This window comes from Anticarsia gemmatalis, chromosome 1, assembly GCF_050436995.1.
Source record: "Anticarsia gemmatalis isolate Benzon Research Colony breed Stoneville strain chromosome 1, ilAntGemm2 primary, whole genome shotgun sequence".
In the NCBI taxonomy this organism is placed as follows: domain Eukaryota; kingdom Metazoa; phylum Arthropoda; class Insecta; order Lepidoptera; family Erebidae; genus Anticarsia; species Anticarsia gemmatalis.
Genome location: NC_134745.1, coordinates 7,827,752 through 7,854,005, shown reverse-complemented (window position 1 = coordinate 7,854,005; position 26,254 = coordinate 7,827,752). Strand labels below are relative to the sequence as shown.

The following is a 26,254-nucleotide window of genomic DNA, read 5'->3' as shown; positions in this document are numbered from 1 at the left end:
CTGATATCGTAATTAGCTAAATTGAGGTCTCTCGGTTATGAATAAACAAATATATTAACATTGTACATACATATTCATTAAGTACCCAATAGTTGACGGTATTTATGTATTATATTCCAACATTTGACACGACTCCAACTTATAAAATTAACTTCGGTTGTTTTATAATCAAATTTTAATAAATAACGCATTAGGCAAAAAACGGCTACGCTTCAGCTCTCACGGTCAAACTCGCTATAAATCTGTTGACGAGCGCGCTACCTCCGCGCCTGCGCCCGCGCCGCGCGCCGCCCGCCGCCCGACGCGGAAGTGCTGCCAACATATTACCACCTAATTATGTACTATAACCGAGAATCTGAATATATTTCAAATAATGCGTCACTACTAAATTGATACCCGCGTGTTTATCTACTTCCAACGAAACATGCGTTATCATTATAACATGGAAACGTTTATCGAACATATACATAACAACATCGTTGGTATTCCTATAGATAGTCAAGAGAGGTGAAACGAAAATATATGCGAAGTAGGAAATGGCAAAACAGACCGGATAAATACAATTTGTCAGAAAACATAAGGACTATTTAAATCTAGTGATCGTTCATGAACCTAAAATCTTCCATTACCTTAGTCAGACTAATAATAACCACAAAGCCAAATGTACACAACTCTACCTCACAAGAGCCGATCTTTTGTTAAGCTAAACAAACTTGATTTTGGTGTAAAAAGTGTTAAGGTCGACAACGGCTCAGGTTGTTGCCTTTAAAAACAATCTGTGGGCAACGACCACTTCCTTCAAAATCAATACACGACTTGAACGGTACCTTTCATTATATTTACTGTGAAATAGTGCGTACTTAACAATGAGCTTCGTTACCGACGGGAATAAGGAAATGCTACGCGAAACGCTACGAAATTGTCTACTACGAATAAAGAGAGTTTTGAAAAATCTTTGTGTTTCCACAAATATTGGATGTTATTAGGAATTCGATATTCTATTTATATTGTTATTAAGCTCAATCTTTAAGATACGTATAGTTTGAATACTGTACTGTCTCTACTCATAAGTCATGTCAAGTAAAACTTATAAAACTCAATCAAAATAAAGTATATTTTTCAATAATTCCGTTAAAATCATTACTCATTCTTTGTTAAGATCGGTGTCAATACAATTTTTTGTCAATAGATGTCATTATTTGTCATATGTAACGGTAAAATACACCTGTTTAAGTTTACTATTAACATCTTTAATTGTGAAAAAAAAAATCTTATAAGAACCTCATAACTCGATAAAAAATAACCGATTCTTTAAACTATAAGTATTCGTGCTGATATGTTTACTGACTATTATTTGTACTTCAATATTTTAATAGACCTCGGGCATTACAATACACTGCGACAACTAATTGTATGTCTGTAAATTAATCAGTAATTAAAAGATAAATTGTCTAACAAAACATAAAAACGTTTATTATCTACATCATATAAATAGCATGTACTTCGCTGACCATTATTTTTTCAAAACACTAAATGGCAAACTAATGAACCGAGCAACAATATCACATTACAATATTAGCGAACAATTAATAACAAGTTACACACTCAGTAGCGGGTTACGTCTGATGCTGTCAAATAAGCGGTAATTATAAATTAGTTCTGTTATCAGATATCAGTGCGTTACGGCTCACGATGTTATCATTATGATTCAATACGTTGTTTGAGCAATGGTCAAGAAGAACAGGTCACGAATAATCGAAAATACCTGTGGAACAAGTCGAGAACTGGTCGCAGAGGGGGCAGCTGGGCAACCCCGCATCAACGTCCGAGGGCGTTTTGCATGACGCGGTCAGGTACCGGTCAGTCGTCACGCTGTCCAATAGGGGTCACTTGTGCACAATACAGTGTCCGGTCCACCCTGCCCCACGGTGCGTCGGCTGGGGTTCGATTTGAACAGGTTCGCAAGGTATCGCGGAGTGGAGCGAGCGGCTGGCGGCTCAGTGCGCGGTCGTCGGTGGTGCGGTCCGGGTGCGGCGTCGCTCGCTACTGCTGCGTCGCCGGCCGCTCGCCCCACACACACACACGCCGCCCAACGCTCACTCGACCCGCTCGGAGAAGGGTGACATCGCAGCTCTTCCTCTTTGTTCAAACATAAAGGGTTGCCGATTGTTAAGCACATGAAGCTTTTGTGCCATCCTTTATTTGTTATGTCTTAAACGTTTTAATAAATTCAAAGACATATCATATTATTCACAGGACGTGTCTATACGCAGAACTATAAAATTTCATAAAGCAATCTACATAAGGGATATTCAAATATAAATTGATGTTAACAATGTTTACTGTATGTCATACTTTATCTTAAGCTTTAGTCAAATGTTCATAGATTAGAGTTCAACGAGCTCTGAGATCGATATCTTCGAAGACTCGGATCGAGGTCAATAAATAAAATGACAGTGGATATAAGACTACTTAGAGTACTTGTGACGCAAAGGCTTTCTTTTTTATAGTGTTTATGGTATTTGAAAGCCAATTCAATGATGTATAATCATGATATGTGATAAGTAATATGTTCACATTATCCTAAATACGTTTACATTTAATCAGTCTATGAAAGCTCAACCCAAATGAGTTGGGTCACTATTTCGCCGATCGTTTCCAATTACAATATGGTTTATTATTAACTATATATAAGTCCTAAACAAATCTGTAAGATCTGCTGCATTGAATTGATTGTAATACAATCTCTCAAGAAGAAATTAAACAAATTTGATAATCCTCCTCTAACTAATTTTGGCATCTTCTTATTACCAAAACTACGTGGTTTCAAGTCGAAATTTATCGCAAATTAACATAATAATAATATTGTTTAATGTGACCTTATTTTGAAACCCTACCAATTTACAATAACAAGAGCTCCTGCTGTGAGTGTTCTAAGTTAGTAGAACTTACAGTATTTTACTGCCCTACTGTGATCATAGCATAGCAATTGTTGATAGTTCTTAAATCAATGCCAACCTGGCGCCTAGAAAACAATTTATCAACGTTGTTGACAAAAACATAACTTTACGTCATGTCATTTTATTGCCGTCATATAAAATTACTTCAGAATTAAAACAAATTTGGAGGTAAAACAAAAAGTGACGTCAGTGAAGATCAACGTACCAAATCAAATTATAATTAATAGATATAATTGAATAGAAGGAACCTTAACACTACAATTTAATTAGGATAATACAGCGTGAGAAAAGCTCATGCGATGTAAGAATTAATTAAAGTTATGGCCTAAGGAAACATAAAATGTCGGCAGTGGCCAAGTAATTAGAAGTCAAATTTGAGTGAAGCCGAGCGGCGGCGAGGGTCTCGGCTCTCGACGCGGAAGTCCCGCGCCGAGCCCCGAGCTTACACCGCGCCTCCGCTCCTCTGCGCCATCTCCGCTTTAATCACAGCATATCGCCGCTGTTACCAGTCGCTACATCTCAGAATACCTAATCCACGTCGTCAGTCACGGCAACCAACAGCCACCCGACATTATCATAACAAAACAATAAAAGATCTACACTTATCGTCCGCCGCTTACAAACCGCCAAGTCCTTGGTTTTTTGGATTGTCTCCTTCCGGCTTCACTCATATGGATACATTTTCGCGATTCAATATAAAACCTCGAATTTTATTGATCATGAATATAAACAGTAAGAATGCAGTAAAATAAAAGCAATCACGGTCTCGTGTCGTGTTAAGTGTGGAAGACTAGACTGCTTTATGAATGTTAATAATACATATAAAATATGATTAATGATTTATCTCATCATAATACATTTTACGTTCCTACTTAGTAACTAATACATGTGATAAGTGTCTTCAGCAGTAAAACAGCTGCTCTATCGAGAAATATAATTTCTTCTAACGAGTCAAATATTATATAGTCTAATTTTAATTAAATGATAAAAGTAGAACACTTACATCGATTGATTAGAACCGAAAACGCTTTAAACATTTGCCGTCTACGAATTTTATTATAACGGCCATTAATTTATATTGCGTTACAGATAGCAAGCGATTTAGACTTGGTTTTTTACCGTTTTACATAATTACAAAATTATGCCTTATATTTATGAGTACGTCGTACGTATACCGGTCAACCGCAGACGTCGCGCGGCTCGCGGTACCTCGGGCGCGCCCACTCACACGCGGCGACCTGTAGAATTAGAGAAGCACACTCGATCGAGATGGATTGCCTTAGATAATGTGTCATGTTCGTTTTTTAAGTAGCCAAATAACACTAACTAGTCAAGCAGATCGCTAATGGGACGCCCGATATGATTCTTAATAGATTTTATATTGATTCCGATCATTATGCGATAAACCATTATTTACATAACGTATATTTATTCTTTAAGTATGCTTACTAAAAATAAAATGTCATTAGTTGTTGCGAATAGAATATTGAAATAATTGCTGTTATCTAATCCATAACGAGTATTCGTAATAGGTACGTAACTTAGAACTGAGACAAATGAGGTATTTAACGTAATGAATACTTTAATTAGAATTTGACAAGCTCATTCGCTGATGATGATGAAAAAGTATGTAGAGCTCCGGGCCACTTACATGACGACTAAGAATAATAATAACACGAGGATCTTATGAGACAAACGCTTTATGAATAATAGTAAAAGTCCATTTCGGAATAAAAATCTCAATTGGTTTAACTATTTCTTGTGTCTAACTAGAACTTTTGGTACAACAGAATTCGTTTGAATTGTTGTTAGCTAACAGCAAAAATCCAATTCGTTTTAAAACTATCAATCAATGTATTGGTATTATTAGATTTCCAGAATACTGTTGGAACCTAATCAAACTAGTCTTTAGGTATTTTACAATCATAATAGTATTTTATGTAAAAAGCTTATGTCCTTCCTTTTAGTCTACTTAAACAATAACTACTTACATATGATTTCGTTTTCATCCAAGAAAAAAAAACACTTTCAAATATTACATGAGGCATTTGTTTTAATTAAAAAATTAACAAGCGGAATGTGGGTGTGCCTCCAGGGAAATAAAAGCGTGATGTTGTGTTAATATATGAGTGTAATTAACTATTCGCAACTCATAATATAATATATGTTTTGGCTACTTATAATAATTAAAGTAGATCCACGAACGCTCCGGACACATCAAGCATGTGATTGGCATAACGAGAACAAGCGCCGATTTTGGTCAATAATCGCCATAAGTATAGTGAGCACTTTCGCGTACCGAATGCAATAATAATTGGAGGGTCCGATTTATCACATTGGTGTTCTCCGAAACGCCTGAACAGTTCTTGTGCAAGCCCTTCACGTCGCGTCGTGCGCACGAAAATATCTCGAGGAGTCCATGCCGAGTTCACGTAATTATAGGTGGAAAAATACATGCATGGGAAGTTCGTACAACAACTGATTCTTTTTTATCTTTCTTATTAATTCAACTAACCGTTTTAAGCCGTGCAAAAAATAAACAATCATAGTAGGTACTGAATATCCTTTCTTTGAAATGACCCTTTGCTTTTGCACTGTGAAACTTCATCTATAATAGATGACACAAAGGAAGGGTCAAGCTTTCACAAAGTAATAAACGTTCCTTCCCACACTGGTCACTCGTGGGTACCGGTCATCGGTGGTCATCGAATGTTTTGTTTACACATTGTCTCCACGTTGAAAAAACAACCCTTTTCGCTTTCAATGGATTTGTTTGAAAGACAGTACTTTGGTCAGCGACACCCCTCCGATTTCAACAAACGGTCACATTCAAAGCTGAATGCGCAGGTAGATATTATTTTATGAAATGCTTTTGAAGATACTTTTGATTGAAATTTTAAGTCTGCTAGTATTTTTTGCATATTATTATGTAAATTAAAAGCATTCTGTATCAAATGACTCGAAAGTCCTGAACATACTTATCATTTCATTAGAATACGTACTACATTCACATGTTTCACCGTTTTCGACAATCGGCCGAGAACTATTAGCGAAAAAACAATAATAATTAAAACTAAGCCTTGACTAATATTTCATTAAAATAATGCTAAAGCTTTAGTCCATGAGAACTATTCCGAAAATTAAGTCAACAAGTAGGTATTAAATTATTTATACATTCTATAAGGTTTGAAAATTAATAGAGTTGAATATTCGTTATTGGTCATAAACAACTTTGTAAATGCAAAACGTGATAGAGAAGTTATGACAAGAGTAGGTTAAATATAGTAAGCGATTGAAGCAATTTTATTAATAGTGGGGTTCTATTAGATGTAAGTACCAACAACTAGTGGGTTGTAAGTTTAGGTAACCCATGATCAATGTAGCTTTCTGTGGCCTGATGCACCGGGCGCGGGCACAGCGCGGGCGCGACGGGCGGCGGCGGCGCAGGGCGGGGCGCGCGTGTGTGATGCTGCTATACGCCGGTGTATCGACACTCGGAGAAAGTCGACGTGATCATGATAAGCCACCGGTCGACGATAAATTTATGCGCCCTTTGTTTCTTTTCAACGATTTATCAAAAAGGACCCCTTTGTATACTTCCACATACACGTGACGATCTATGTATTCTTCGGTAACTTTACTAACAGGTCAAACGGTCACACCTCGTGGATTGTTCAGATAATTTTGAAGTGAAATAATGTTAGAAAATGAATAAGTTTCTGTAGGATTAGCATTAGCATGGCTGAGCCTGATCAACTTTACATTCCTACAGGTATACTAATATAAGCGGACAGTGTAAGACGCGCACTGTTATTACCGAGAGAAACCCGCTGTAACAAGATAAGCAACAGAGTAGAATAATAATAAAAACCGTAATGTATCGAGTGCCGTAAATTGCTTGTTTTGTTCACATAGGCCGCGGGCGGATCAATTTGACCCTTATCGAGAAAATAACCGACGAAAGCGCACTCCTATTAACTGCGTCGAGAAAAAATTAATTGTTCGTGATTATGGATTGTGGATAATTGATTGTGGACAGAGACGGGATGTGTCGCGGCACTCGCACTCATCCTCCCGCGGTGTTCAATTGCGTCGAGTGTCTACTTATAACCGTGTGTAAGCGCTCACTAATAAATGGACTATGTCAATGTAATATGTTAGTACTATTAATGTCGACTGTTCGGCGCCATTCGAATTTGTAAAATACTAAATAAATTGCGTTTACTATAAAAGGAAACGAAGCAGTGACTCAGACACAGATGATAAACAGACTTAGCATAATTATCGCAGCGTCGTCGTAAAAATGCATTCGTACCTCCCTTAATATGTTATTCACGTTAAACTTGTATGCATTTTACCATTATTTTTATTATGCTTAAATCATAAATAGGTAACTCAAAACCAAGCATTAAGTTATTCTGAAAATATTGTCACGTAAAATACGAAGCAACATTCACCTGATTGTCTTTAACTGGCTTTATTTCCATTTTACCCGTATTTATTATTTCTATTAATCGCTCTACGTTTGTGGCAAAATCATAACGCTCTACATCAAAAAATCGAATGAGTAAAGAGACTTAAAGCTGACCAGTACAATTGGCAATTATGTCGTACAACATAACAACATACAAAAAGCTAAAGAAAATGTGGAAACAAATAAACAAAGGTTTGTTCTGGAACAGCTCTTTGTCGACCTTTAGGAGAGTTTCAATGACATGGATCAAGCATTAATAACAGAATTATCTTAATACGCGTAGTTGTCCGCAACTACACAAGCTACAAATATAAAGAAGTAACTAGTACGCACAGCACCGTACCATTAAAGTTAATTAGGTTGTTATTCATTACTTCTTGATCACTCATAAGTATTCGAGATACTGCACGCGTATATTATTTATACATAAACGCAAAGGATAAAATAATCATAAAATTAACTGTTTCTATAAATGAACATCGATGTAAAACTAGGTAGTTAATGTTTCTAGCTCTTTTACAATTTCATAACCGCTGTTTGATTGGAACTTCACTCATTGGTCTAATATCTAACATACTCGTAGTTCAGTTCTCAAAATAATTTTACTGAAATGTTTGAACAAAACTGAATTAAAAACCATAATTAAAATTCAGTCATGTTATCTTTATTTTTAATATTTACTTCAAAACTATTTTAATAGAATTTAAACATGGATTGTGTAGACCAAACAAGATTTCGTGACTAGAGCTATAAAACGAATGCTCAGGTTGATCGTATTTCAAAATTCATAACAAAATGACAATATCAAAGCGCATTTAGTTAGGTACAGACACTTGAACAAGCTCTAGATCACTCGTAATAATCATAATTAACGCGAGTTCAACTCATATACTATCGATTCGACAAAGATTAATAAAGTGTAAAGCAAAGTAATTTGTAGGCGAGAATTTCAACTGAACATAAATGTTGTGTTGATCCTATTTTATTAGACTCGTGTAGTTGTACGTAAGTGCATGAGGCGTATACAAAGAATGTAAAAGACTAATATCTCTCTCGTAAACTCTGTTGCTAATGTTTTCGATATTCTCAGAAATCATAAAGTTAATTTCCGCACTAATAGTGTCATGAATTCTTAAACAGCTTCCTAACGGGCGACGTCGATAAACACGCGCACGTTTATGACAAAGTAATCGAAGTCGAATTGTTAATTGCGTACGTCGAATGAATTTAAAAATGCATGGCATTTAAATGCCAACCCGGTCGCCATTTTAGTTCGACGCGAGAGAGACTATCACCTTGAACACGACTTAAATCTGACAGCCTCGAATGTCACTCTCGCCCGAACCAATTAAAATAAAATTAAAGTATCGCTAGTTTTTGTCTCTCGTGCGTTGTTGTTGGCGATCGAAATATTTGTTTAACACATTATTGTTTTTTACAATACATCTAGCGCCGCTTTGTTTTACACAACAAAATATGAACAGACATATACCTACACAAAGACATGGTAAAGCGCTAAAACTGTAAGGAAGTTACGAATATGAATGCCTATAATTATACAGTAAAATCGATATTGCAAAAAAACTCCTGTACATAAATACTTAATATACAAGTTCAGAGTTTTGCATTTTGAGTATATTATATATACTTTAGACATAATAAACTATAAAGGCTATGTACTCGTATAAGGGTGTGAACGAAGGAAAATCATGTAGTAACGTGACGATTACGTCGCAGGTCGTATAACGAACAACAAGGTAATAATAATAAATTTATACACTTTTACACCTAGTAGTGGTAGCCGGGCTGCGCATTGCGCATGAGTCGTATGTGTTACAAGTTGCGAAAGTTTTATGGAGCGAGAACAAGGCGGGCAGATCTGAAAAATAAGTTTATAACATACAGTTACGGCATGTGATTGAGAGATAAGTTTCCAGAACACCTTAACCAGTAAAAAAAGTGTGACGGTGCACTAACACTGCTTCATTCATCTGAAGATAGCTATCGTTTGTTTCTCAGTACCGCTAAATTACATTTCTAGTAGCCGTGTAGCGCGTTTACGAGCACTTTGAAGATGCTACGGTGTGTCCGTAATGGCTATTGCAATATTATACGGTCAGATGCCCGAGTGATATCAGCGTATTCTCTACTGTATCATTTTTGTCCTCAGAAGATATCATACGCAGGTCAAAGAAAATTGTGGAGAGTACATCTCAAGATGCCTAACATTTACCGCTTATCGGACATCTAAGTTTTCTTACACAAGACATTATATTTAACTGACGAGACTTGTCGCTTTAACAACTTTTTAGTGTTAGCATTTCACTAACCTATCTCGTTATAGTTTGGTAAGTCCGAGTGTTCTCGAAAGCTGACGCAGGATCTGTATCTAGTCGAGTGCGGCGAGTTAGGCATCGTTATCTACTCCGAGCATATTCTTCAGTAGCCGTCACTCATTCGAAAGCACAGCGCACGAGTATTAATATCTGCTCGTAGATATTCTATGGACCAGATGTTTATCTCGAGAGCTATGTTTGAACTCAATTATTTATGACTTACTTCCTCGCATGACAAATGTATTATGAAAGCAAAATATGTAATAGTCGCAAATAATCTGAATCATTCCACATTAGATATGAATTTAAAAAGTAGTTCAATAGATATTGATCTTTAAGATAATTTCAAACTTAACAAATACGGCGTAAATATTAGCCATTAATCTTACATAACGTTAAACTTGATTTGCCGTTTATGAGACACAATAGCAGAACAATAGCGCGTGGCCTAATTTAAGCTTAACAAGTCTGAGCACAAAGCTCCCGCCCTCTGCGAACACGATTACATTGATTGTCGACTCTATCAAATCAGAATATAACATTCTGATAATACGACAGTTTTAATTCCTCGATGTCAATATACTTAGTCATTTTATCATGACGCTCGTAAACAGACAAATTACAGTCACTTGGAGACGTAGACGATATATAAAATGTTTTGCAATCAGAAGAATAAGTGCGGAAGCGATCAACTTTAGGCTCACTGATTAATCAATCATAAACGCTATCGTAAAACTGTGATACCCAAATGAACGCCGGCGGCGAGTCGGGCGCACGCAGCGGGCCCGCCGACTCTACATTACACCTCCATGTTGCTATAAAATTTATGAGGGCTCTATTTTGGAAGCTAATTAAAAAAATTGTGATGGCCGTTAGAAAAGTCCGATCGTGAGAGAGTGATAAAACTTCTGGAGAAGTAATTTGAATCGTAGGTATTATACTGTACCATAATTAGCATCGATATTACTTTACCTTACAAATCCAAAACTATTATGATTTAAAATTTACTATTTGATAGACAAATAAGTCTGTCAAGGTGTAGATCTTGTAAAATGTAGTAGAGATATGTAAGATGCGTTCAGTAAGCACGCAAGTATTAATGAGGTGCATGTCCAATCAATACAGAATTTAAACGGGACTCAACACCGCAATATTTATAGTGACCCGTCGCCGCACGGTCAAGCCGCTTATCATGAACACCACCGCAGCGCACTGCTCACGGAAACCACACGTTTTAGTTAGTGCTCAACTGCTGACTGTAAATTACAATCCGACATGTTTGTTACTTCGAAGCTTTGATAAAGTAACACTTGTCAAAACGGTAAAAATCACATTTGTTAGTATCTTATTAATTAAACTAGAATATATTTTAAATATATCAACGAATTGGTAGCACGACTAATGATGAAGCTCTCAAAACGTTGTCATAAATATTGAACGATGATTTTGTTGATGTTTTATGATTTTTAAGTCAGTGGTCAAATTATTTTGAAGCAAATTAACATAACAGATCAGCTAGATCGATTAGACAGCGAGCAAATAAAAGCCATAACTGTCAGAGATGACGAATAAACTTTTATTTAATCGATGAATCCAATCAAAATCCAAATAATATGTTATCGGCTCCCAGGTGAACGTATTCATTATGTACAAATACTATGTTGTATCAGTTTCTCTACGTTTATTATTAAAATTGTTCATTAAAGGTGCCAATGCAATAAGTTATAGTGTCGTTTAATTCACTCATTGCCTACAATGTTAAGAAAACTTCAAGATATATTAAACATTAGTTATCGATCCAAAACGAATTCGTTTCTAATATATTGTCTCATTAATTACAGAGCCGCGTCGACGTGAATGAATTGCGAGTCTGATACAGAACCTACGTCTCGGAATTTAGTCACGCAATTATTCCTGGCAGGCTGTACTACACCGATCATCGAAACTTAAGATTTCTATTTTGCTCAGAACTTATGTATAATAGCATGTTTTCAGCATAATGAACAAAACAAACCGTTTGCTCGAAAATCTCTCGACAACACGAAACGCATTAATCAAACATCGTCCAACAGCAAACTTGCAATCGTATCGAATCACTATCGAATGGAATAAATTAATTTAATGAGCCGTCTAAGTGGTTCGTTTAGTGCTTTGTAATAACCGAATCACGTTCGTTTTTCAGTCTGCGGTTGAACAACAGTGACGAATGGCGACAAGACACAGCACTCGATCTTCAAAGATTTATGCTCAGAGTAAATTAGCGCGAAGGGCGGAACGGGGACCGGGCGAAACGCCATAGACGAGCGACACTCGCGTGCTCGCTGTGACCTATCGCTACAGCGATCTGCTTGATACGCGACATGCGCCCGCGCATGCACTTTGCTCGACATTACAAATGGCACCTCCCACAATGTCATACAATTGGAGCCAAAGTCGTGTGTAGGACTGATAGTTATCGACTTACATGCCTACGAGTTAATGCCTCTTTCGAGTAACCACTAACATAAACTACGTACCAAATATTTAGTAGCAAGCCAGAGTGTGTAAGGATTTTTTTATGTACGGTATACATTTGAATAACGAAACTTATTGTGTAGTTGAGATCTGACAATCGTAAAGAACTAAAGGGAAATCAGAAGTTTTCGTTTGATTTCTTTCAATGAAGTTGCAAGAGTTTATGCAAATACAAACGAATTAGTAATGGCAGTCATCGTAAAAGAGCTCGTGGCTCTGTAAACAACAGCCGCGCTGACCGATATCTGAGGTTAACCTACGCTTGCCGAGGTTATTCTGTGGATGGGTGACCATTTTATACGTATCGAGTTCCTCCGTGTTTTGGAAGGCACGAGCACACGGCACAAGCAAAGATCTTTGACAGTTTTTAACAGTAGTCAGAAGCTTGAAAGTCTGACAACCAGTCTTACCGAAGGGTATCGTGTTATCACCCAAGTAACTGGGTTGTGGAGGTCCGACAGGCAGTCACTCCATGTATAACACTAGTATTCAGCTGCATCCGGTAAGACTGGAAGCCGACTCCAACGTTGGAAGAAAGGCTAGGCTGATATATTATGTACATATGATCGTCGTAGAAGAATGATACCGAAACTATACTAAAACTGAAACGTAACGATAGACATTTTACTATCCATTGTCAACCACTGAGTGCAATATTGACTATACTTAGCAATACACACTTACTCACATATGACGTATAAGAGATTGCTAAAATTGGTTACATTACATGTACATTTGTATTAAAATATGACTACAGAGATCTCCTTGCATTCATATTTTAATACAAATGTAAATATAGTTAGATGTGGATTATGTCCGCCTATCATAAAAATAACCCCCTCAACATTATTTCCATCATACCATACGCAATTAATCAAGAATGTTGTGAAGCAGTTCTGTATAATTCGATTTGCCCTCTGGAGTTATTTTATGAGTGCTAATTAGGCTTCTTGTTTGGAGCTCACTCTCGATCCTGAAACTAATTATTAGTTCTCGGTGAACTTTTTATCTGCCGCCCACGAACAATGGAAACGTGACTGTACTGGCGATCTCACCGATGTATTATTACAGTTGCGTCGTCCTTACTTTGACCACTACACAGAGATTCACATCCACATACCAATACATTTATTGCATTCCCTATAAACAGTACTGCGTCTCTACAAAATATACGTAACATTCTCTTTATTCGATAAGGAAATGCCACGATCGATATAAATGTATAAATATTGAACGCAACACTTGAAACGTGATATTCTCTTTTGGAATTTAAAATATCGGCAATAACGCAAAAAGCACTAAAACAACCGTCGCATTATTTTTAAAGCAGCGTTTACTTTGGAGTTGATCGCCGAAATATCAGAAAACACTTCGTTATCTGCACAGAGTATATTATTATAGCTTTAGCAATAAGAATTATTGTAGGTAAACGTAACAGATTGGTAATACTGTCCTTTGTTGTAAACATACATAATATATTATTTACGTTAAGGTTATTTCCACATTTCGCTTCTGATGCATGCAGAACTGTGCTCTGGCCTTTTTATTATAAATTACGTCAATAAGAAATGCAACTTTAACAGTCAATAAATTAAATTGTGGTGTTATGTAAGTTTGTCAGTTATAAAAGCTCGGATGTTATGGTGACGAGCTTTTTACATTGCATCCGAATGTAGTGCATGTATCTACTCGTACCTCTGTCTTCATGTCATCGGAGCGGATAAAATACGAACCACAAATCGCATAAAATCGTCTTATCCACGGGTTCAAATAACGACTGTCAATAAAACGTTTATGGTAGTGTGTACTGAATGACCATAAATTGTAAAGATTAAGGTCAATAACGCGATGGATATGATAACTGCTAAGAAACGTAAAGCATGGTTTAGTTCGATAGGCGCATTTATTTGTGCATTTTCAATTTACTTCTATCTCTGGCGTCTTTTATCGGCACCATTAAATATGTAGGTAATACCTACACTGACTCCGCACTACCTTATAAAATTATAATAGACATCAATTATAGGGTTTCCTGTGCAATCTATTAATAGTGAACAACTCTTAGCGTAGTTAATCGGTATCTAAACTTGTATAAGAACTAAATAAAATACAAACTTGAGTGTAATTTAACTTGAGTGTTATCTCAGTAATCAATATTATATTAAGTACAGCAATTAGAGCTTGTCTGTAACAGAATATAGACATCATAACAATAAAAAAGGCCCCAACGGTAGATAAGTATTTTTGATATAACTAAAATGTATATATTCCAGTATCAGCGTCATTTTTATTCATAACAAGCATGAAAATTGAAATTTAATAACAAGCCCTTTTTAACCGAGAAAATCAAACTTGAGTTTTAAAAATGTTTCTCGTAACGCCATCTACCAGCGAGTAAGAAAATTACTGAGTACCATAACAGACGCGCTCAACAGAGACATCTGTTAAAAGATTGGTGAACCATTCACTTTTTTATTTGTGAACAGAGCAAGATTTTTCCCAGAGCGAGTAAATATTATTAACGGAATTTTATAGAGTTTTAATACCTATACAATAAGAAGTTACGTATTTCATTGATATATTTATGTCGTTAGTATAAAGTAAATGAACGCTAAGACAAAAAGAGTTCAGTTTTTGTTATTAGGCACTTGAAAATGGATCTTTAAAGACTGACTACTATCTGGACAGATTGACGTTAGCTATGTAGTGAATGATGTTATACCTACAAGGAGCCTATCCACCTCTAAGTAAATAAGTATATAAAAATAAAAGCCACAAGGATTGTTAAGCTGACCATTGATTGGCGGAGTAAGACAAGTCTGTCGCGGCCGCCGCCGTAAATATGCTGACCACGTCCACTATTGTTTTAAATAAATGCTATCTGTAGGTACAAAAACGAATGCACCGACTTGGAACTCGGACCATCTCGTTAATACTCTTTTGGTAGGATTAGTTCTCATTCAAGATTTCCAATACATTATTTAAGAACGTAATGTAACTAAAAAGGTAGAAAACAAAAACGTTAAGACTGAAAAACTGAAATGAAATTGGTATCATTGGGTACACAAAATTAAGAATTTATAAAGAGTTCGATGTTTGATCCTAATTTAATTTATAAAAATAATGCAAGAAGTGCTTTATAACACTTGGTTATAGGTATGCATTACATACATACGTTATAACGTAACATAAATCCTATAAAACTACAGTGAAGAGTACTGATTTTTATTCTTCAGCCACATGAAGGTATTACAAAACCTGAGTAAAAATTCGTCCACGAAACGATTCAGGAGGTCGGGGATGGTAGTTTACAATCTTAAGCGCTGAAGTCTACGAGAAATCTACGATCGAGTCTCAGTTTAAACACATTGATATTCAGTTTTTTTCTCCTCGCCATATATGCAATACTTATCCTTAATAGGCAGGGCGATGCTACTCAGGTACCTACTATGAATATTTCGAGGAATACAGGTACCTATTAATTCTAGAGACGCATAGCTGGATTTATGTTACTGGAACTTAACGAAATGTATGAAATACTGATGCAGTTCTTCGTAATTGTGTCCCGATTAGTACTGCCCCCGATACAATATGTGAGCAAAAACAATGATCCGAAAAAGGCGACAAAATTAATTATCTGTAGAGCGGAGTCCGTCGGCAAGTACTGGTGTCTTCATTCTTTACAGAGCAGCCTTTTTTGCCAATCTGGCAATCAGTCAATAGCACAGCTAGTTACTGCGACTACAAATACCACATGTCGGGACGAACCCCCCCGGACCTGACAGCTCTTGTAGTTCATTATAATTATATGAATTTACAACAAGAGTTTCACAATAGTAATTACTGTTAAACACATATTACTTCTTTTATTGATTCAAGACAAGAACAATAAGCTGTCGGCAAATAAGTGTTCCTGAAACGATCTTTAAATGGAGAAAGAGAAACTTGATCGTTCCACTACCTACTACTGATCTGTTAGTTACTACAAAGATGATAAATAGTAGCTAACTCTCGAATAAGTCATAAATAATGTTTTAGCGGAAGTTCGCTAGACAAGTAATATTAAAATAATTGTTCTACTATTATTTTTTATATTCTATAGCGAAATATGTGCACACGTCGCTCAATTCTCATCCATATTTTTAAGGACTAAAAAAACTATTGATTTTAAATTTAGCTCTCCAAGTTCCTTATAGTGTGAACAAATTACCATTTACTTAGAACTATTCTCACCTACAGCCTGCAATTTGATTACAAACTAGAAAACTGGTCGGCGACGTAAATTATGTTATGGGAGGCTCAATATACCTGAGGTTTTTAAACAGGAAATTGGAAAATAGCTATGGAAATTAAGAAAAATGTAATCATTTTGTACATCCATTTGGATTTTATATAACTTAACTGAGTCCTCAATCGTTGTATTGTGTAGATAAATGACTCGACATCATGAACAAATAAAATAAAAAGACTTTGTACAGACGATTACAACCTTTATTTATGTGTTTCCGTGAAAGCTGTCATAAACGATGATTTATTACGAAGCAATACTTTGTATTTACAATTAATTATTTACAAAACAATGTATCGTTATTAATGATTTAATTATTGTTTTAATTTAAAAGTACCGATTGTGAATAGGTACCTATATACCTAGCTACTTCTTAATACTGTGTTACTCAATTCCTCGTCAGAATTGTTTAGTAGTAGTATCTAGTATTCCACGCATATTTAATGTAATTAGGTGTAAAAATACACATAAAATGTTCGCAGATACCTACATAACGTAACTTATGAACTTAAAAAGCTTGAAAAGAAAAAGTTCGCTTAATATTTTTGTCGTTTAACCGGTAAATACAATGGTAACATTTAAGATAATCGCATAATATACACCTTATAACTTATAATAATTACACAGTGTTTCAAAACTTCAGTCTCAGGAGAGTTTTAAACATTCTGAATGCGCGTGCGTTGCAAAAGTCGCCTATTATACGTAATTATGCGGCCGCATAAACCGAGCACTTTGCTGCTCAAGCCCCAATTACACTTAGCGGGCCTCTTAATATTGTTCATTATGCTAAGGAAATGACAAGATTTTGCTAGAATCCATTATCCTTATAAAGTCCTCTCGCACATATATGCTTCTTAGATCAAGCCGATAAAAATGCAGTTAATCAATATAGACATTCCTATTATGGTAATTCTTAGATCAAATCTCAATAGCTAAGGTTACTTTGAGAAACAATGTTGAATTTCAAACGATTTCCTATTTTCAAATGTAATTAGTAGCTACGCTGATGTTATGACTAATAACCAACATCAAAATATATTATGTTTAGAACCTTATGGGTTTATTATGAAGCAGCTCAGTATATATTGCAGAATTCCTACATAGTTACCTATACTGTAATGCAATAAAAATATTTCTTGATTTAGCAAAAAAAACGCAGTAATTGTAGTAGTATGCGTGTAAGTAAGTCTCTCAAATAAATGGAGGCGATAGTCGTGACTTTCCTCATCTATGTAACAAGGACATTTTGTGTGAGAAACACTAGTAGGTACGTAATCAACTATAAATAACATTGTACTAATATTTTAACTTCCTGCACTACGAGGAAAGTCTATACGACAAGAATTTTCTTTAGGCTGTACCGCAATGTTCATACATATTTATAAACAGAAATCTACAGGAAAATATGGTATAAATTTTTCTTAAACTCATTGCGTACTTTGCAGATAGTCATAGGTACCAAAAATTACAATTTAGTTAACCCAAATTTTAATTTAGTTATTACACGATTCCAACATTTTATTATATTTTTTTTTCCGAGGAATGATTACGGTTTTTGAGTATTGCCACAAATGTCGATTTCCAAAAGGAGACTTCCCACTTTTACAGATTAACCAAATGTTAATTTTTGTAATATATTTATATACATATATAACCCTTTATTTTTTACCAAGAGAAAGCTCGGTAGATAAATGAAGAGCCTATTTTTTGTAATGTCAAACTAAATAAGAAACTTCGTAGAGACAACGACGCAGTCATGTAGTTTTCATGATCCAGCGCACACATTAACGGTGGGACACTTTTTGTTCATCACATCATTCTCATCGCCTATCAATATAATTTAATGTTCCCTCGTTCTTCGTTTATTACTCATACCTTTAAACAAAAAGTTTATATTAAGAATAACAAATGTTCTCGAAATATCCCCTTAATGTACAAAAGATACTCTTACAAAAGGTCGAATATCATAAGAGTTAGGCATTCGAATTATGGTAATAATTCAGTGTTTATTATTTTAATTTGATGTTAATAAATCAACGTGTGACAAAAAAATGTTTTAAACGTAATATCATATGCGAGCAGGTAACAAAATGAATAACATCGACTAACGCGATGACTTGGATTTACTAAAATATTAGTAGGTACCTACATTTTTTCCTCTATCCAAAAGCCTTCATTTTACAAACACGACGCGATCGATCAAACTTAGGTCAGATGTAGATATGTATTCGTAATCCTAAGATTTGACAGACTAATTTTGTAACACAAGACGGTTAGATAATCATTTATAAGGCGTAATTTAATTTAAACATAGCCTGGCTCTATTTATCGGTGTTGATACTAAGTCACTTTCACTACCTACTAGGTATTATAATTTTATTAACGTAGTGTTATCAGTGGTATCTCGTCTAACGCTGCGAATAGCTACGATTGGCATAGGTTGGATCGGTGTAAGTATAAATGCAAAACCTGTTGCTTTAATATCTGCTATGAAGTTTAAAAATAAATTTTATCTCGGTCCTGTGCGTACTAAGTAAGGTTCAGCTTAAAAGGGTGTACTTAAATGAGGTAGAACGTCAATCGAGGCGACTATTGCGACTCTAATCTCCATCAGCTACTGCTATTCGCGCTGAGCGAATCTAAAATTCACATAGAGATAGAAATAACAGATAACTTTATTTGTTTATTGCAAAACAAGTCAATAAACGAACTGTACGTAAAGGTCACGTATCACGTCCACGGACTGCACAAATACCTACAACAAATACAATGTTAAAACACTGAAAATCGATTTATTGCTTCTGTTGGCACTGTTCATCGTGCTACGTATATATTTAAGATACTTATTTTTAAGATTGTTGGATGATATGACTTTAACGACACGGGTATTTTCCTAGGGGCGAAAAGTATTTAAGACGTCATATTTCGCTATAAATATGATAAAAAGTTTCATGCGGTTGACAAATGATTGATTACAGACATACTGCTTATTTAACACGTGACCTTAAATAATATAAAATAAAGAACTAAGCTAGACATGATCATCTCACCGAATATTTTCTGCAAAATGAAACAAACTTGTGAGATATTACACGTTAGTTATGGTAAACTTACTCATAAATGTTAACGATAGCTTTAAACACTACATCGTAAAGTTTTCGGTATTCAATATATTATTGACATAAAGCTCTAGTTGGCATCAATTATGTTCATGCAGTGGAAACATAAAAACACCACCCGCGGCGCATGTTTAATTAGTTATTTTGTGTTGAGATAAAATATTGTTATGAGAATTTACTGCAAAAACTGACAAAACTAGTCAACGTATTTCAGTTCATATAAAAGATATTATAATTGCTACAAGATTTAAATAAGGAATAAGTATGTTGTATTGGCCGTGATAGTTTGATTTACAATAATAGTCTAGTATCTTATCTGTGATAATATGTAGCTTAAGCATTTAACCTCTAAATAACCGTAGAACAAATTAATAATATTATTAAGCTTGGAACTAAATCAGAACTCACTAATTTGACGTGTATTGTTCACGTTTCCAGCACGGTTACAATGAATGATCATTCGAGCACGTTTGGTGGCTGCTATAAATTAATTGCTAATTGTGTCTGTCAAATGTGTATTTCAAAATTACTACATTAATCAAAGACCTTAGGGTGAAATATAAACGGCATATTATAAACTTTACACGTGAATATTTCACTTTGGTCAAACAGTTAACGGATCCAAACTGAATACCTACATCTCTTGGGATGCATCAGGAAAATCAAAACCTGTAACAATTTACATTTATCCAATTGGAGTCACTTCAGGTGAGTATGTGCGAAAGCTACGTTAATCAATTTAACTTGTTAAACCCTCCGTCGATGGTTTAACATAATCTACACATTTGTTTTAAAAACTTAACCGTGGCGAATTCATGACACTAACGCCCTTGAACTCGTGATAATTTGCAGAAGTCATGGAGTTAATCATTAATCAAGCATCGTAATGGTCCGATTTGCATAAAATACGTATATATGAATAACATCAGATAATATGAGATGATTCTCTTTTAAATCGGAGTCTGTGAATGTCCCACATGACACAACGCAATAAAAATGTATTGCCTCGGTATATTTCTACGTGGTGCAGGTACAAATTGATGTTCCAGTATTTAATGAGGAACATTAGCGTGTGCAAACTGTGGACGTGCTCGGGACCGATACCATTTGTGGCATTCATTACAACTTTTGACCAAGTACGGCGGTAACGGTGATCGCTTTTCTTTCATGATTTACAAAACTCATTTGCGAAAGTATTTTGACGAGTATTTATGTTTGGATCAGTTCTTGTTTAATTCTGAACGTAGGTTTTTTATCAGGTCCTGATTAATACAGTACACATTCATATCAAACCCGTATTAATCGTTAAGTGAATTCACAATGAAATGAGTCTTTTTAAACAATTTGTATAACGCTAGCGGCCCGCCCCGGCTTCGCCCGGTTTAAACAGTTATTTTACGAAGAACCTTTACAACTTTTACACATAAACCTTCCTCTTGAATCACACTATCCATTAAAAAAACAAACCGCATCAAATTCCGTTGCGTAGTTTTGAAGATCTAAGCATACATACATACAGACATAAGGACAGACGCGGGAAGCGACTTTACATTAAACGATGTAGTGATTATTCACAGTACAGTCTTGAATTTCGAAAGTTCAATGTTAATTTAAACTTTACAAATATTTAATAAAAGATGCCACCTGAATTTCTAATGTTCAGGTCAAATGATACGGAAATACCAAACAATATCAGAAGATCAGTCAGATTAAAATGACTTACAAGGTTTATACTCGTAGATGAATATCGTCGTTAAAGTTCCTGGGAAATTGCTAAAAGTGACTGACGTGGTGATAGAACTTCGTCGATCGTCTTCGCTTCAAAAGTTATTCAAATTTTAACTAAACATGATTCATAACATGAATTAACAACAACAAAAATATTGTAATAATTCAATATCTATGAAAATGAAGTTTGCCAACGTCATCACTTTTGCGCTCGATTCATTTTATGATATTCAATACAATTTAATTGCCGTCCATTTAAATGGTCTCTTTTGTGGTGTGTTATGTTTTTTTGCGTTCATTGTATTCCAACCTTAATAGCGGTATTACCACTATGAACACTTAAACTTAACGATCGATACAAGCATCTTAATTAATTGCTATTTGTGTATATCCCTCACGCTAACTGTACAGTTAAAGGGTGCACCGACTCACACCGACTCACCGAGTGAGAGCCACAGCTGGAGAAAGTGCGCAAGGCCCTGTTATGGCGGCATTTCTCATTCCTCAGAGCCTTTTCTCCTATTATTCGCGTAAATATGTCACTTCGGTATTGCAAGCACTGCTATAAATTCTTATAATGCGAATTAAATATCAGTAGCACTATAGCTCCATTCGTCTGAAATTGATTCTAAATAGGTATAACAAACATAAGGAAAGTAATCATGTTCGTAGCTGCAATAAGTGAACAATTACTGGCATAATAAACTTGTTAATAGAAACTGTAGAAAGCATTGCCTACTCATGCATTTCTAAAAATACATATCCATGTCGTGTAATACGGAACTGTTAAAGCTCCACCAAATTCTAATATGTACCGACAGGGTGATTTCTCATGAAAGGTTTACAATGAGAGGTAATGTAGTAAAGATTACTTGCAGATCGTTGAGGCTTCGCTTCGAATTATGGAAAGCGTGGTGTGGAGCGCAAGCGCATCAACACAAGAGTGTGACCTCTGCGAGGCGCGCGCGGCAAGGTCACGAACGCGCGTGCGCGTCAGTCGTGACCCGCTCGCGCGCCTCGCCTTCCACATGCTATTGCTATTTTAACATCAATGACAATGGCAATAGAGCACACAGTCATGTGAACTTAGCGTCACCGTACAATGTCTCGGCTGTATCTAATACGACACCGGCGATATTCTAGCCCGCGCCTAGGGCATACATTATCGCCGGTTGATTCTAGACGAAAACCTAAAGTCAAATGCTCTCAGCACTGCTTCACGTATCGTACCGTTTTATATAAATCAGTAATGAAACTTGAGGCACGCGTGTTTGTTTTGTTAGCTTTACGACCACATAAAACGTATGTATCACAAATTAATTCTATTGTTGTTGCACATTAGAATAAGCACGTTATATTATTTGGATATTTATGTGCCTAATACGTAAGTTGTATAAAACCGTGTGTATCAACCAAATTATGGGTTTTAATGTCAGAGTGATTATGTGCTGTTGTACGATTATCAAGATTAAGAATTCGTTTTCCGCATCCAAAAATGAGTCAGTGAGAACCTACATTGAATAGCGACTGGCTGAGATCATAGACGCTTATAATTATAAAGTTTTAAAACAGCCTATATTCTTACTCACATATTTATAATGATTTAACTTTAAGCCGACTTATGATCGTGTTGAAAATGTTATATACCTACGTTAAATGATTTTGTAGACGCAATATACAAGCATATAACAATAAAAGATACTAAAGTTTAAAAACATGGGCTCAATTAAATACTCCACCGAGCGTTATAAACAAAAAAACTAGGTAGTTGTTACGTTACGAATTAACTAAACATGTTGTTATTTACAAGCTTTAACAATTTGTTCAAAGCATACAATCCCTTTAAAAATAATTGGGATGAGAACTGGGAGAAGTACTTAACTGTACTGGATAGAACTGGTTTCTAAAGACAGCTTTTTGTTTACATTTTAAATAATATATTTTATTTACGAAGATCAAACTCTACCTAAAAAGAAGATTTATTGAAATAATTGATTATGAATTTGACGTTGTAAGACTATATTTAGTTCTTCTAATAGGGGCGCTAATCAATATTCCGTAAAGAATTAGACTAGAATTATAATGGCTAGGAAACGAAAATAGTCGTTAGAGACAGATACCAACAGATTAATAGACTGATGAAATATTTACTAAAAAGTCTACGAGAAGTAAAAAAACACATATTGTTTAAAAAAAATCCTTCATGTGTCACACATTTTCTTAACACTCCTTGTATAAACTCTCCATACAAATTGTTTACATTGTTTCTTAACAGCACAAGTCTAATTATAAGTAAATATCCTGAATAAGGAAAACACATTTTTCTTTTAGCGTTACAGCTATAATTTTGGTTTAGCCTATTACTAGTATGGAAATCAATACGTACTACGATATCATAAAACTTTTAACTACTTCTTTGTTTTAACTGAGGGTTAAAAAAACTAAAATGTATGCTATGATTGTTAGTAATTTAAATGTGTTTGTGAATTAAAGTAATTATTTAATTGCACAAAAAACTGTTTCGTACGTTAATAAAAATATGTATTTACAATGAAAAACATCGTTATATTGAGAGCCGGAAAAACACCCGGAACTTTTTATCGATTACATATTGCTACATATTGTTGTCATAACTATTGTCACTTTTAGTATTTCTCATCGCGTGAACCGGAACAAACAGAAACGGAACTATATCTCGTAGAAACAACACTCGGACGTACTGCTCCAACATTGGAAGGTCTCCGGAGGCCATGAACTCGGTTACATCGCAGACACCACTACGTAACGCAAAATTATACGAACATAATATTTACCTTAGGATTGACACTTAGTTCACATACACCCATTATATCTACAATGTATATTTTTCTAATAAACCGTTGGGAGCTTCAATGTTAAGGAGGGCCAAACACCGACGTACATATCTACGTTAGAGTACAATAGACTCGTAGCGGTTGCGATAGTAATCGCGGCGGGTATTTAGTATTTGCTTATTTCATTATAACATAGTAGGAGAGCAGTTAGAAGTAACGGTTGATTGTCGTGTGCCTTATACGTTGGTGGTAGAAGAGAGATGGCCGAGAAAGGGATACATTATTCAAGGGGATCATTTACATCGCGGCGCGGCGGACGTGGCGGATCGCAACTCCTTGTACGTGCGCCGGTGGCGCGTACGGAACCCACTGCGCTACACAAAAAACCTTCCATATTGCTCCTTGAGGCTTTCTTTTTTTAATGTACTCCAAGTATTCGCTTAATGATCCAACACACAACGTCCATCCATAGATTGCATTCAATTTAAAAGATAAACTTTATCTTTACCAAGTAGGCGGCCGATAAAAACTAAAAAATTCCATCGGATCGATGTTTTTAAAGTTTGTAATTTATTTAATAAATAACGGTACAATTTGCAGTGGAATGTTTTACTTACACGTGTTTATTTTTTGAGTAACATCACTGCTATTATCTCGGAATGGGTATGTAAAATTATATTATTATAACTGAGTTTATCTTATTTAAAAAACATTTTTTTCCCATTTAGAAAGTAGCACCTACTTATAACAATATATTGAGGATAAGCCAAAATTTGTTATAGGCATGAAATTGCTGAGCACGGATCTTAGAAAGAAGAAATTAGCCAACTTGCTAAGTGCCTTGTTAAGGAGGCGCACTAAAATAATTTACAATTTTTACACATTATCATTAAATGTACATGGGAATGTATTAATTCCCGAGCTGGCAGGTGACAGCCCTGTCGTGACAATTTGTGATTAACAATGTATACTTTTATGAAAATGGAACTCAATTTGGAAAAAAATATTCTTAAAGGTTACTTTGTTCAGACTTCGTAATTCAAGAGTAGGTATTGATTACTACAGTAATTACATTGGCATCCAAAAAAACAGATACTTATGTGACGTGTGTGCGTGAGTGAGAGGTGCGCCCTTGCGCCGGTCCTTGCCACAATGTCGTCGCAAGTTCGGTCCCCGGCCATACACCCTGCTCTCGAGGTCGAGCTCTCGAGAGAATGTGTAACCTTAAGGTCCTGCCTCACACCCGACAACAACACCAAATAAATGTGATTCATAAACATATTACTACATTGTATTTTGTTTTGCGAACTTCTTAATACTACGTCATTTGTTTATACACGTCGATCACATTGACAGTCTTTTTCCCTTTGAAATATTGCTTCTACAATTAATGTTATTTTAGTGAATCCTTAATTTATCAAACAAGTATACCTACATGAATAACGCGTTTTTATTACTTAATGAAAGTGCAGTATAGGTATGTATATTAAGTTCCCAAATTATTTCTTACCAAAACGTTCGTGACAAACAAATATTCGATTAAGTTGAACCTCGCTATCATTAGATCACATTTAGATATAATTAATTACGAGCACTGACGCCTACATATTCATTAGATAAGGTTCATTGTGTCACCTTGTAAATATTCCGGAGGCTTATAACACAACAACATATCTCAAATATTTGACTTTACTGCGTAAATTGATGACTCTTTCGCATTCTCCACCTGACAGGAGAAATTGATTGCATATTTTTATAATTTATTTTACGTTAAATTGTAAAGTCAGTAACGACCGAGCCATTTCCAAGAAAATGATCATATCTTAAGAGACGCACGATATACAGATTATTGTTATTGATTATGCGAGATTGTACCCAAGAACATATTGAAACTAATTTGGTCTTGTTTTACTACGTCGAACGAGTTAAACTATTTCTGAAGATGAGATCCTAACTCGAAATGTTCAATTAATGTATAAAGTCATTTAACGTTACATTTAGTTGCACTAACAATTTACATAT

At 35.3% G+C, this 26,254-nt stretch overlaps 1 protein-coding gene across 4 annotated transcripts in view; it reads right to left on the bottom strand.

The window, feature by feature from the left end:
• Positions 1-26,254, bottom strand: part of grh (grainy head) — a 96,790-nt gene that overhangs the window by 59,497 nt on the left and 11,039 nt on the right. The window contains exon 1 of one of the 4 annotated variants that reach the window (XM_076116335.1): positions 1,766-2,041. The exons of the other annotated variants lie outside the window; for them this stretch is intronic. The gene's annotated coding sequence lies outside the window, so the exon portion shown is untranslated. Of the gene's footprint in view, positions 1-1,765; positions 2,042-26,254 lie in introns of those variants that run through there. 4 annotated transcript variants of the gene reach the window in all.